Source organism: Hyla sarda, unplaced genomic scaffold (genome assembly GCF_029499605.1).
Source record: "Hyla sarda isolate aHylSar1 unplaced genomic scaffold, aHylSar1.hap1 scaffold_85, whole genome shotgun sequence".
Classification (NCBI taxonomy): Eukaryota; Metazoa; Chordata; class Amphibia; order Anura; family Hylidae; genus Hyla; species Hyla sarda.
The window spans coordinates 376,457-391,487 of NW_026610877.1; the positions used below are offsets into that span (position 1 = coordinate 376,457).

The 15,031-nt window shown below is 37.9% G+C and overlaps 1 protein-coding gene across 2 annotated transcripts in view; it reads left to right on the forward strand.

Annotated features, from left to right (window-relative positions):
- LOC130347721 (transcription factor SOX-5-like) overlaps positions 1 to 15,031 on the forward strand; it is a 335,063-nt gene that overhangs the window by 167,029 nt on the left and 153,003 nt on the right. The gene's annotated exons all lie outside the window — the stretch shown is intronic.

Sequence of the window (15,031 nt, forward strand, 5' to 3'; positions counted from 1 at the left end):
AACTCCACCCCCGCCGCTCTCCTGGGATGTCATACAGGTGGGATCTCTAGAGCCCTGGTCCCCTCCAAGAATTTATTTACACATTTAGGATATCGGTGAGGTGCTCCAGTCATGGACCCTACAATGTGTATTTTTCTGACAGAAGGTGGAGTTCTCCTTAAAATCTGTGGAAATGGATCTAAATATGAGTATGAGGCCAAGACCTGCAGCATGAAGGGTCTGTGACACAGAGCACAGCGGCCATATTGTTTTACACCCATTGTGCGCAACTGTGCCCGCCACATGAGTGGGGATCGTGTACAATCGTCATCTCCAACCTGTGTCTTACCACAACTACAACTCCCAGCATACCTTGAGTGCCACAGAGGACATGGGTCCTAACTAGAGATGAGCGAACTTACATTAAATTCGATTCATCACGAACTTCTCGGCTCGGCAGTTGATGACTTTTCCTGCATAAATTAGTTCAGCTTTCAGGTGCTCCGGTGGGCTGGAAAAGGTGGATACAGTCCTAGGAAAGAGTCTCCCAGGACTGTATCCACCTTTTCCAGCCCACGGGAGCACCGGAAAGCTGAACTAATTTATGCAGGAAAAGTCAGCAAACACTGAGCCGAGAAGTTCCTGATGAATCGAATTTACTGTAAGCTCGCTCATCTCTAGTCCTAACTGTTGGACTTATTTAGTCATCACCTTGGTAAAGGGTTAACCTAAAAAAAAAAAAAAAGGAACAATACAAAAGAAAACTATACAAAAATGTAAAAATAACTATATAACAATATTAAATAACTATATAACAATACAAAAGAAAACAATACAAAGATACAAATAAACTGTATAACAATACAAACAAACTATATAACAATACAAAAGAAAACAATACAGCAATACAAACTATATAACAATACAAAAGAGAACAATGCAATACAAACAAACTATATAACAATACAAAAGAGATCAATACAACAATACATACAAACTATATAACAATACAAAAGAAAACAATACAGCAATACAAACAAACAATGTAACAATACAAAAGAAAACAATACAATACAAACAAACAAACGATATAAAAATACAAAAGAAAACAATACAATACAAACAAACTATATAACAATACAAAAGAAAACTCTATAACAGTACAAAATAACTATATAACAATACAAAAGAGATCAATACAACAATACATACAAACTATATAACAATACAAAAGAAAACCTTATAACAATAAAAAAATACCAACAAACTATATAACAATACAGTAGCAAACTCTATAACAATACAAAATAACGAAATAACAATACAATCGAAAAGTCTGTAACAATACAAAATGACTATATAACATAACAAAATGACTATGTGACAAAACAATACAAAGGAAAACTATAACAATATGAAGATTATGTTCAGCAGCATCTGCTGAAAACTTTTGATTTTATTTTGTGAATTCTAAATTTCGTGGACGGGCCGTAACTACGTGAAGACGGTTTAACAATCCTCCTCCTCGTTGCGATTATACATAAAGTCGCCGCTTCCATTCTGGCTGCAGTGATTCATTAGTACCTTCTCTGGGAGATTTTGTCTTTTGTTTTAATCATTGAGAAAAAGGAAATCACCGCCACCACCGCTGCAGGCGCCTTTTACAGTCGTAATTGGGACAAGTTTGTATAAAGGATGTAAAACGGATTGGGGGGGGGGGGGGGGTTAGGTCGCTGTAAGACTTTGTACAGTTTACGGTTGCAGCTGAGGATATTGTAACGGGCACGGCAGTTTTTCTGATGCGTCACGTGACGCCACGCCCAGCCCTCCGATCCCGGCCATGTGTCAGCAGCAGCTGTTTTCCTCCGTCTTGTAAACATGGGGACGGCCCCGGCCCCCCCGCCCTCCAGTCCTCGGACGCTTTTCCCATGACTCGACAACCTTTTCCCAAACAGGCGAGCGCGCCGGCGCAGCCACGGGGACAATTGTTTCTCACAGAAGCGTCCCAGCTGATGAGCTATCAGTTATCAGACCCCGCCCTCCCATAATCGCCTGGGAACCCGCACATCAAAAAACAAAAGGGACAAGAGGGGGAGGGGCGCTTAACCCCATCAGCGCCAGCACACTCTCATGAGGCCGCATCTTGAATCCATTATTATTAGGACAATCACCCCGGAGAGACCCCGGCAGCGGAATAATGACATCATTTGTCACCGGCCCGGAAGACGTCCGTCCTGTGTCCAACTTCAAAGGCGTTTCCAGAACTTAGATAAAAAGAGGAAATCAAAGCGACGACTTCTATAGAGATGAGAGAAACAATGTAACCGGATTATCAATGGCTGATTGTCAGCAGACTGACGCTGGGAACCCACAGAGCCGATACTGTTATATTACATCACATTATATGACATCACATTATATTATATTACATTATATTATATGACATCACATTATATGACATCACATTATATTATATTACATTATATTATATTATATTACATCACATTATATGACATCACATTATATTATATTACATTATATTATATGACATCACATTATATGACATCACATTATATGACATCACATTATATGACATCACATTATATTATATTACATCACATTATATGACATCACATTATATGACATCACATTATATTATATTACATTATATTATATAACATCACATTATATGACATCACATTATATTATATTACATTATATTATATTACATCACATTATATTATATTACATCACATTATATGACATCACATTATATTATATTACATTATATTATATTACATCACATTATATGACATCACATTATATTATATGACATCACATTATATGACATCACATTATATGACATCACATTATATGACATCACATTATATCATATTACATCACATTATATTATATTACATCACATTATATTATATTACATTATATTATATTACATCACATTATATGACATCACATTATATTATATTACATTATATTATATGACATCACATTATATGACATCACATTATATGACATCACATTATATGACATCACATTATATGACATCACATTATATTATATTACATCACATTATATTACATCACATTATATGACATCACATTATATTATATTACATTATATTATATAACATCACATTATATGACATCACATTATATTATATTACATTATATTATATGACATCACATTATATGACATCACATTATATCATATTACATCACATTATATTATATTACATCACATTATATGACATCACATTATATTATATTACATGATATTATATGACATCACATTATATGACATCACATTATATGACATCACATTATATGACATCACATTATATTATATTACATCACATTATATTACATCACATTATATGACATCACATTATATTATATTACATTATATTATATAACATCACATTATATGACATCACATTATATTATATTACATTATATTATATTACATTATATTATATAACATCACATTATATGACATCACATTATATTATATTACATTATATTATATTACATCACATTATATTATATTACATCACATTATATGACATCACATTATATTATATGACATTATATTATATTACATCACATTATATGACATCACATTATATTATATTACATTATATTATATTACATCACATTATATTATATGACATTATATTATAACAAAGTCCAAAGTGTTAGGCACAGCTCACTCGTACGCCCTTTCTGCGTCTCGGACGAGACTGAACCACAACTCGTATAATAATATAAAATGAAGAGATGTCCAGCGCAGGTTCCAAGCAATACGAAATATTTATTCAGCAGTAACACCACATGATGATAGGTAGGTGACGCGTTTCAGCCACAATCTGCGGCTAAGGCCGCAGATTGTGGCTGAAACGCGTCACCTACCTATCATCATGTCGTGTTACTGCTGAATAAATATTTCGTATTGCTTGGAACCTGCACTGGACATCTCTTCATTTTATGACATTATATTATATTACATCACATTATATGACATCACATTATATTATATTACATTATATTATATTACATCACATTATATGACATCACATTATATTATATGACATTATATTATATCACATTATATGACATCACATTATATGACATCACATTATATTATATTACATTATATTATATTACATCACATTATATGACATCACATTATATGACATCACATTATATGACATCACATTATATTATATCACATTATATGACATCACATTATATTATATGACATCACATTATATGACATCACATTATATTATATGACATTATATTATATTACATCACATTATATGACATCACATTATATTATATTACATCACATTATATGACATCACATTATATTATCACATTATATTATATGACATTATATTATATTACATCACATTATATGACATCACATTATATTATATTACATCACATTATATGACATCACATTATATTACCGTATATTACATTATATTATATTACATCACATTATATGACATCACATTATATTATATGACATTATATTATATTACATCACATTATATGACATCACATTATATTATATTACATCACATTATATGACATCACATTATATTATATGACATTATATTATATTACATCACATTATATTACATCACATTATATTATATGACATCACATTATATGACATCACATTATATTATATGACATTATATTATATTACATCACATTATATGACATCAAATTATATTATATTACATCACATTATCTGACATCACATTATATTATATGACATTATATTATATTACATCACATTATATTACATCACATTATATTACATCACATTATATTACATCACATTATATAACATCGCATTATATTATATTACATCACATTATATGACATCACATTATATTATATTACATTATATTATATTACATCACATTATATGACATCACATTATATGACATCACATTATATTATATGACATTATATTATATTACATCACATTATATGACATCACATTATATTACATCACATTATATTACATCACATTATATTACATCACATTATATGACATCACATTATATTATATTACATTATATTATATTACATCACATTATATGACATCACATTATATTATATTACATTATATTATATTACATCACATTATATGACATCACATTATATTATATTACATTATATGACATCACATTATATTATATTACATTATATGACATCACATTATATTATATTACATCACATATTATATTATAATCACTGTGTATTATATTATATTACATCACTGTGTATTATATTATATTACATCACTGTGTATTATATTATATTACATCACTGTGTATTATATTATTTTATATAACATCACTTTAATTTATATTGCACCCCCACATAATACTCCTGCACCCCCTTCCTATATAATATTCCATCTCTGCTCTTCCGTATTCTTCTTCTTCCCGGTGTTGAGTGATGGTTGTCACAATATGTTCACATAATACTGAAGAGTAAAATACCGCTGTCTGCCACCGCCATGACTGCGCCGTATACCATGTGACAGATCAGAGCCCGGCTAATGGGGGAGCAGTGACAATCCATATGTCATACCAGATATAGCAGATCTCACCTGTCACTGTGCTGTTACATAGGACTGCAGGTCACCTCTATACATTATCTGTACTCAGAGAGATATCACTGTTATCTGTGGTGTTACATAGGACTGCAGGTCACATCTATACATTATCTGTACTCAGAGAGTTATCACTGTGTTATCTGTGGTGTTACATAGGACTGCAGGTCACATCTATACATTATCTGTACTCAGAGAGTTATCACTGTTATCTGTGGTGTTACATAGGACTGCAGGTCACATCTATACATTATCTGTACTCAGAGAGTTATCACTGTGTTATCTGTGGTGTTACATAGGACTGCAGGTCACATCTATACATTATCTGTACTCAGAGAGTTATCACTGTGTTATCTGTGGTGTTACATAGGACTGCAGGTCACATCTATACATTATCTGTACTCAGAGAGTTATCACTGTGTTATCTGTGGTGTTACATAGGACTGCAGGTCACCTCTATACATTATCTGTACTCAGAGAGTTATCACTGTTATCTGTGGTGTTACATAGGACTGCAGGTCACATCTATACATTATCTGTACTCAGAGAGTTATCACTGTTATCTGTGGTGTTACATAGGACTGCAGGTCACATCTATACATTATCTGTACTCAGAGAGTTATCACTGTTATCTGTGGTGTTACATAGGACTGCAGGTCATATCTATACATTATCTGTACTCAGAGTTATCACTGTTATCTGTGGTGTTACATAGGACTGCAGGTCACATCTACACATTATCTATACTCAGAGAGTTATCACTGTTATCTGGGGTGTTACATAGGACTGCAGGTCATATCTATACATTATCTGTACTCAGAGTTATCACTGTTATCTGTGGTGTTACATAGGACTGCAGGTCACATCTATACATTATCTGTACTCAGAGAGTTATCACTGTGTTATCTGTGGTGTTACATAGGACTGCAGGTCACATCTATACATTATCTGTACTCAGAGAGTTATCACTGTTATCTGTGGTGTTACATAGGACTGCAGGTCACATCTATACATTATCTGTACTCAGAGAGTTATCACTGTTATCTGTGGTGTTACATAGGACTGCAGGTCACATCTATACATTATCTGTACTCAGAGAGATATCACTGTTATCTGTGGTGTTACATAGGACTGCAGGTCACATCTATACATTATCTGTACTCAGAGAGTTATCACTGTTATCTGTGGTGTTACATAGGACTGCAGGTCACATCTATACATTATCTGTACTCAGAGAGTTATCACTGTGTTATCTGTGGTGTTACATAGGACTGCAGGTCACATCTATACATTATCTGTACTCAGAGAGTTATCACTGTGTTATCTGTGGTGTTACATAGGACTGCAGGTCACATCTATACATTATCTGTACTCAGAGAGTTATCACTGTGTTATCTGTGGTGTTACATAGGACTGCAGGTCACATCTATACATTATCTGTACTCAGAGAGTTATCACTGTTATCTGTGGTGTTACATAGGACTGCAGGTCACATCTATACATTATCTGTACTCAGAGAGTTATCACTGTGTTATCTGTGGTGTTACATAGGACTGCAGGTCACATCTATACATTATCTGTACTCAGAGAGTTATCACTGTGTTATCTGTGGTGTTACATAGGACTGCAGGTCACATCTATACATTATCTGTACTCAGAGGGTTATCACTGTGTTATCTGCGATGTTACATAGGACTGCAGGTCACATCTATACATTATCTGTACTCAGAGAGATATCACTGTGTTATCTGTGGTGTTACATAGGACTGCAGGTCACATCTATACATTATCTGTACTCAGAGAGTTATCACTGTTATCTGTGGTGTTACATAGGACTGCAGGTCACATCTATACATTATCTGTACTCAGAGAGTTATCACTGTTATCTGTGGTGTTACATAGGACTGCAGGTCACATCTATACATTATCTGTACTCAGAGAGTTATCACTGTGTTATCTGTGGTGTTACATAGGACTGCAGGTCACATCTATACATTATCTGTACTCAGAGGGTTATCACTGTGTTATCTGTGGTGTTACATAGGACTGCAGGTCACATCTATACATGATCTGTACTCAGAGAGTTATCACTGTTATCTGTGGTGTTACATAGGACTGCAGGTCACATCTATACATTATCTGTACTCAGAGAGTTATCACTGTGTTATCTGTGGTGTTACATAGGACTGCAGGTCACATCTATACATTATCTGTACTCAGAGAGTTATCACTGTTATCTGTGGTGTTGCATAGGACTGCAGGTCACATCTATACGTTATCTGTACTCAGAGAGATATCACTGTTATCTGTGGTGTTACATAGGACTGCAGGTCACATCTATACATTATCTGTACTCAGAGAGTTATCACTGTTATCTGTGGTGTTACATAGGACTGCAGGTCACATCTATACATTATCTGTACTCAGAGAGTTATCACTGTTATCTGTGGTGTTACATAGGACTGCAGGTCACATCTACTACATTATCTATACTCAGAGAGTTATCACTGTGTTATCTGTGGTGTTACATAGGACTGCAGGTCACATCTATACATTATCTGTACTCAGAGAGATATCACTGTGTTATCTGTGGTGTTACATAGGACTGCAGGTCACATCTATATATTATCTGTACTCAGAGAGTTATCACTGTGTTATCTGTGGTGTTACATAGGACTGCAGGTCACATCTATACATTATCTGTACTCAGAGAGTTATCACTGTTATCTGTGGTGTTACATAGGACTGCAGGTCACATCTATACATTATCTGTACTCAGAGAGTTATCACTGTTATCTGTGGTGTTACATAGGACTGCAGGTCACATCTATAGATTATCTGTACTCAGAGAGTTATCACTGTTATCTGTGGTGTTACATAGGACTGCAGGTCACATCTATACATTATCTGTACTCAGAGTTATCACTGTTATCTGTGGGGTTACATAGGACTGCAGGTCACATCTATACATTATCTGTACTCAGAGAGTTATCACTGTGTTATCTGTGGTGTTACATAGGACTGCAGGTCACATCTATACATTATCTGTACTCAGAGAGTTATCACTGTTATCTGTGGTGTTACATAGGACTGCAGGTCACATCTATACATTATCTGTACTCAGAGAGTTATCACTGTTATCTGTGGTGTTGCATAGGACTGCAGGTCACATCTATACGTTATCTGTACTCAGAGAGTTATCACTGTTATCTGTGGTGTTACATAGGACTGCAGGTCACATCTATACATTATCTGTACTCAGAGAGTTATCACTGTGTTATCTGTGGTGTTACATAGGACTGCAGGTCACATCTATACATTATCTGTACTCAGAGAGTTATCACTGTGTTATCTGTGGTGTTACATAGGACTGCAGGTCACATCTATACATTATCTGTACTCAGACAGTTATCACTGTGTTATCTGTGGTGTTACATAGGACTGCAGGTCACATCTATACATTATCTGTACTCAGAGAGTTATCACTGTTATCTGTGGTGTTGCATAGGACTGCAGGTCACATCTATACGTTATCTGTACTCAGAGAGTTATCACTGTTATCTGTGGTGTTACATAGGACTGCAGGTCACATCTATACATTATCTGTACTCAGAGAGTTATCACTGTGTTATCTGTGGTGTTACATAGGACTGCAGGTCACATCTATACATTATCTGTACTCAGAGAGTTATCACTGTGTTATCTGTGGTGTTACATAGGACTGCAGGTCACATCTATACATTATCTGTACTCAGACAGTTATCACTGTGTTATCTGTGGTGTTACATAGGACTGCAGGTCACATCTATACATTATCTGTACTCAGAGAGTTATCACTGTGTTATCTGTGGTGTTACATAGGACTGCAGGTCACATCTATACATTATCTGTACTCAGAGAGTTATCACTGTTATCTGTGGTGTTACATAGGACTGCAGGTCACATCTATACATTATCTGTACTCAGAGAGTTATCACTGTTATCTGTGGTGTTACATAGGACTGCAGGTCACATCTATACATTATCTGTACTCAGAGAGTTATCACTGTTATCTGTGGTGTTACATAGGACTGCAGGTCACATCTACTACATTATCTGTACTCAGAGAGTTATCACTGTGTTATCTGTGGTGTTACATAGGACTGCAGGTCACATCTATACATTATCTGTACTCAGAGAGTTATCACTGTGTGATCTGTGGTGTTACATAGGACTGCAGGTCACATCTACTACATTATCTGTACTCAGAGAGTTATCACTGTTATCTGTGGTGTTACATAGGACTGCAGGTCACATCTATACATTATCTGTACTCAGAGAGTTATCACTGTGTTATCTGTGGTGTTACATAGGACTGCAGGTCACATCTATACATTATCTGTACTCAGAGAGTTATCACTGTTATCTGTGGTGTTACATAGGACTGCAGGTCACATCTATACATTATCTGTACTCAGAGAGTTATCACTGTTATCTGTGGTGTTACATAGGACTGCAGGTCACATCTACACATTATCTGTACTCAGAGAGTTATCACTGTGTTATCTGTGGTGTTACATGGGACTGCAGGTCACATCTATACGTTATGTGTACTCAGAGAGTTATCACTGTGTTATCTGTGGTGTTACATGGGACTGCAGGTCACATCTATACGTTATGTGTACTCAGAGAGTTATCACTGTGTTATCTGTGGTGTTACATAGGACTGCAGGTCACATCTATACATTATCTGTACTCAGAGAGTTATCACTGTGTTATCTGTGGTGTTACATAGGACTGCAGGTCACATCTATACGTTACGTGTGCTCCGGTGCACAGTTGGTGACAGGATCAGCTCTACTACCGGTACCTCAGCATACATTCTTTTGTGTAGAGGCACCGGAGTAGTTGGCACCTGGCGATCGCGGCATTTGCCGGAGTGAATAGTAATTAGCGATAGAGAAATAATTGAAATCAGGTGTTTGGCGAAGTTGCGTCTCACACGGCGGCGGCTTCTATTGTTGCGCTGAGTAGCCTTGAGATAAGACGCAGGAACAAAAAAACCTCCACAATATAGAAACAAAGCGGATAATTATTCGTGTACTGAAGTGCTGGGAGCCGGCGTCCTCCGTGGAGATGCGGAGTCCTTAACACTCAGGATGGCGTCACCGTCACATCGATACTAATCAGCCGAACCGAGCAAAGGCTCCGCTCCCGGCACTCGCCCTCAGCAGTCTTAAAGGGGAAGCAGGTAATGGAGTTGTATGAGCTCGGGACATAGTGAGTGTATGAAGGTGTATGAGCTCAGGACATAGTGAGTGTATGAAGTTGTATGAGCTCGGGACATAGTGAGTGTATGAAGGTGTATGAGCTCAGGATATAGTGAGTGTATGAGCTCTGGACATAGTGAGTGTATGAAGGCGTATGAGCTCAGGACATAGTGAGTGTATGAAGGTGTATGAGCTCGGCATATAGTGAGTGTATGAAGGTGTATGAGCTCGGGACATAGTGAGTGTATGAAGGTGTATGAGTTCGGCACATAGTGTATGAAGGTGTATGAGCTCGGGACATAGTGAGTGTATGAAGGTGTATGAGCTCGGCATATAGTGAGTGTATGAAGGTGTATGAGCTCGGGACATAGTGAGTGTATGAGCTCGGGACATAGTGAGTGTATGAAGGTGTATGAGCTTGGCACATAGTGAGTGTATGAAGGTGTATGAGCTCGGGACATAGTGAGTGTATGAAGGTGTATGAGCTCAGGACAAATTGAGTGTATGAAGGTGTATGAGCTCAGGACATAGTGAGTGTATGAGCTCGGGACATAGTGAGTGTATGAACTCGGCACATAGTGAGTGTATGAAGGTGTATGAGCTCGGGACATAGTGAGTGTATGAAGGTGTATGAGCTCAGGACAAAGTGAGTGTATGAAGGTGTATGAGCTCAGGACATAGTGAGTGTATGAGCTCCAGACATAGTGAGTGTATGAAGGCGTATGAGCTCAGGACATAGTGAGTGTATGAAGGTGTATGAGCTCGGGACATAGTGAGTGTATGAAGGTGTATGAGCTCGGGACATAGTGAGTGTATGAAGGTGTATGAGCTCGGGACAAAGTGAGTGTATGAAGGTGTATGAGCTCGGGACATAGTGAGTGTATGAGCTCGGGACATAGTGAGTGTATGAAGGTGTATGAGCTCGGGACAAAGTGAGTGTATGAAGGTGTATGAGCTCGGGACAAAGTGAGTGTATGAAGGTGTATGAGCTCGGGACATAGTGAGTGTATGAAGGTGTATGAGGTCGGCATATAGTGAGTGTATGAAGGTGCATGAGCTCGGCATATAGTGAGTGTATGAAGGTGTATGAGCTCGGGACATAGTGAGTGTATGAAGGTGTATGAGTTCGGCACATAGTGAGTGTATGAAGGTGTATGAGCTCGGGACATAGTAAGTGTATGAAGGTGTATGAGCTCGGCATATAGTGAGTGTATGAAGGTGTATGAGCTCGGGACATAGTGAGTGTATGAGCTCGGGACATAGTGAGTGTATGAAGGTGTATGAGCTTGGCACATAGTGAGTGTATGAAGGTGTATGAGCTCGGGACATAGTGAGTGTATGAAGGTGTATGAGCTCAGGACAAAGTGAGTGTATGAAGGTGTATGAGCTCAGGACATAGTGAGTGTATGAGCTCGGGACATAGTGAGTGTATGAACTCGGCACATAGTGAGTGTATGAAGGTGTATGAGCTCGGGACATAGTGAGTGTATGAAGGTGTATGAGCTCAGGACAAAGTGAGTGTATGAAGGTGTATGAGCTCAGGACATAGTGAGTGTATGAGCTCCAGACATAGTGAGTGTATGAAGGCGTATGAGCTCAGGACATAGTGAGTGTATGAAGGTGTATGAGCTCGGGAGATAGTGAGTGTATGAAGGTGTATGAGCTCGGCACATAGTGAGTGTATGAAGGTGTATGAGCTCGGCATATAGTGAGTGTATGAAGGTGTATGAGCTCGGGACATAGTGAGTGTATGAAGGTGTATGAGCTCGGGACATAGTGAGTGTATGAAGGTATATGAGCTCAGGACATAGTGAGTGTATGAGCTCGGGACATAGTGAGTGTATGAGCTCCGGACATAGTGAGTGTATGAAGGCGTATGAGCTCAGGACATAGTGAGTGTATGAAGGTGTATGAGCTCGGGAGATAGTGAGTGTATGAAGGTGTATGAGCTCGGGAGATAGTGAGTGTATGAACTCGGCATATAGTGAGTGTATGAAGGTGTATGAGCTCGAGACCTAGTGAGTGTATGAAGGTGTATGAGCTCGGCACATAGTGAGTGTATGAACTCGGGACATAGTGAGTGTATGAAGGTGTATGAGCTCGGCATATAGTGAGTGTATGAAGGTGTATGAGCTCGGGACATAGTGAGTGTATGAAGGTGTATGAGCTTGGCACATAGTGAGTGTATGAAGGTGTATGAGCTCGGGACATAGTGAGTGTATGAAGGTGTATGAGCTCGGGACATAGTGAGTGTATGAAGGTGTATGAGCTCAGGACATAGTGAGTGTATGAAGGTGTATGAGCTCAGGACATAGTGAGTGTATAAAGGTGTATGAGCTCAGGACAAAGTGAGTGTATGAAGGTGTATTAGCTCAGAACATAATGAGTGTATGAAGGTGTATGAGCTCGGGACATAGTGAGTGTATGAGCTCAGGACATAGTGAGTGTATAAAGGTGTATGAGCTCAGGACAAAGTGAGTGTAGAAAGGTGTATGAGCTCAGGACATAGTGAGTGTATGAAGGTGTATTTGTGTCCTCTATGTGTGTACTGTATATGTGAGTGTATAACGTGTGAGTCTTGTATGTGTGTATATAGTGTATGATCATGTATAATGGGGTGTGTACTGTATATGTGTATTTAGTGTATGATCATGTATAATGGGGTGTGTACTGTATATGTGTGAGTGTATAACGTGTGTGTCCTGTATGTGTGTACTGTATATGTGAGTGTATAACGTGTGAGTCTTGTATGTGTGTATATAGTGTATGATCATGTATAATGGGGTGTGTACTGTATATGTGTATATAGTGCATGATCATGTATAATGGGGTGTGTACTGTATATGTGTGAGTGTATAACGTGTGTCCTGTATGTGTGTATATAGTGTATGATCATGTATAATGGGGTGTGTACTGTATATGTGAGTGTATAACGTGTGGGTCTTGTATGTGTGTATATAGTGTATGATCATGTATAATGGGGTGTGTACTGTATATGTGTGAGTGTATAACGTGTGTCCTGTATGTGTGTATATAGTGTATGATCATGTATAATGGGGTGTGTACTGTATATGTGAGTGTATAACGTGTGAGTCTTGTATGTGTGTATATAGTGTATGATCATGTATAATGGGGTGTGTACTGTATATGTGTATTTAGTGTATGATCATGTATAATGGGGTGTGTACTGTATATGTGTGAGTGTATAACGTGTGTGTCCTGTATGTGTGTACTGTATATGTGAGTGTATAACGTGTGAGTCTTGTATGTGTGTATATAGTGTATGATCATGTATAATGGGGTGTGTACTGTATATGTGTATATAGTGCATGATCATGTATAATGGGGTGTGTACTGTATATGTGTGAGTGTATAACGTGTGTCCTGTATGTGTGTATATAGTGTATGATCATGTATAATGGGGTGTGTACTGTATATGTGAGTGTATAACGTGTGGGTCTTGTATGTGTGTATATAGTGTATGATCATGTATAATGGGGTGTGTACTGTATATGTGTGAGTGTATAACGTGTTTCCTGTATGTGTGTATATAGTGTATGATCGGGTATAATGGGGTATGTACTGTATATGTGTATATAGTGTATGATCATGTATAATGGGGTGTGTACTGTATATATGTGAGTGTATAATGTGTGTGTCCTGTATGTGTGTACTGTATATGTGAGTGTATAATGTGTGTGCATGGGGTGTGTCCTGCGGAGTGCTGGCGTCCCGCTCCTGATTTGCACCGGTTCTTACCCCCTGTAAGTTTTGTATGTTTTTGCAGCCGTTAGTAGGATCTCTGGTGATTTATAACGAGGATGGTGAATCCAAACCCCCCCCCCCCCCACCTTACATGATGGGGCCCAGCGTGGCCCTTACTGTGTATGAAGGGGTGCGGACCCCCAAGTGGTGAATTACCATCCCCCATTACTCCCTAGTGGGGCCCTTCATACCAGACTCACTCTTTACCTTTCAGCTCTGCCGGTTGCACTGTTATTCCCCGCCTCGGCTGCAGAGCTGACACTCTAGAGACGACATTCAGATTTGGCTGTGGTGACAGCGGGGACGGCCGGATGCCATTTACTCGGCACTATCTGGCGCTTTCTCTCGTCTCCCGTTCCCCACCCCTCCATTCGCCTCCA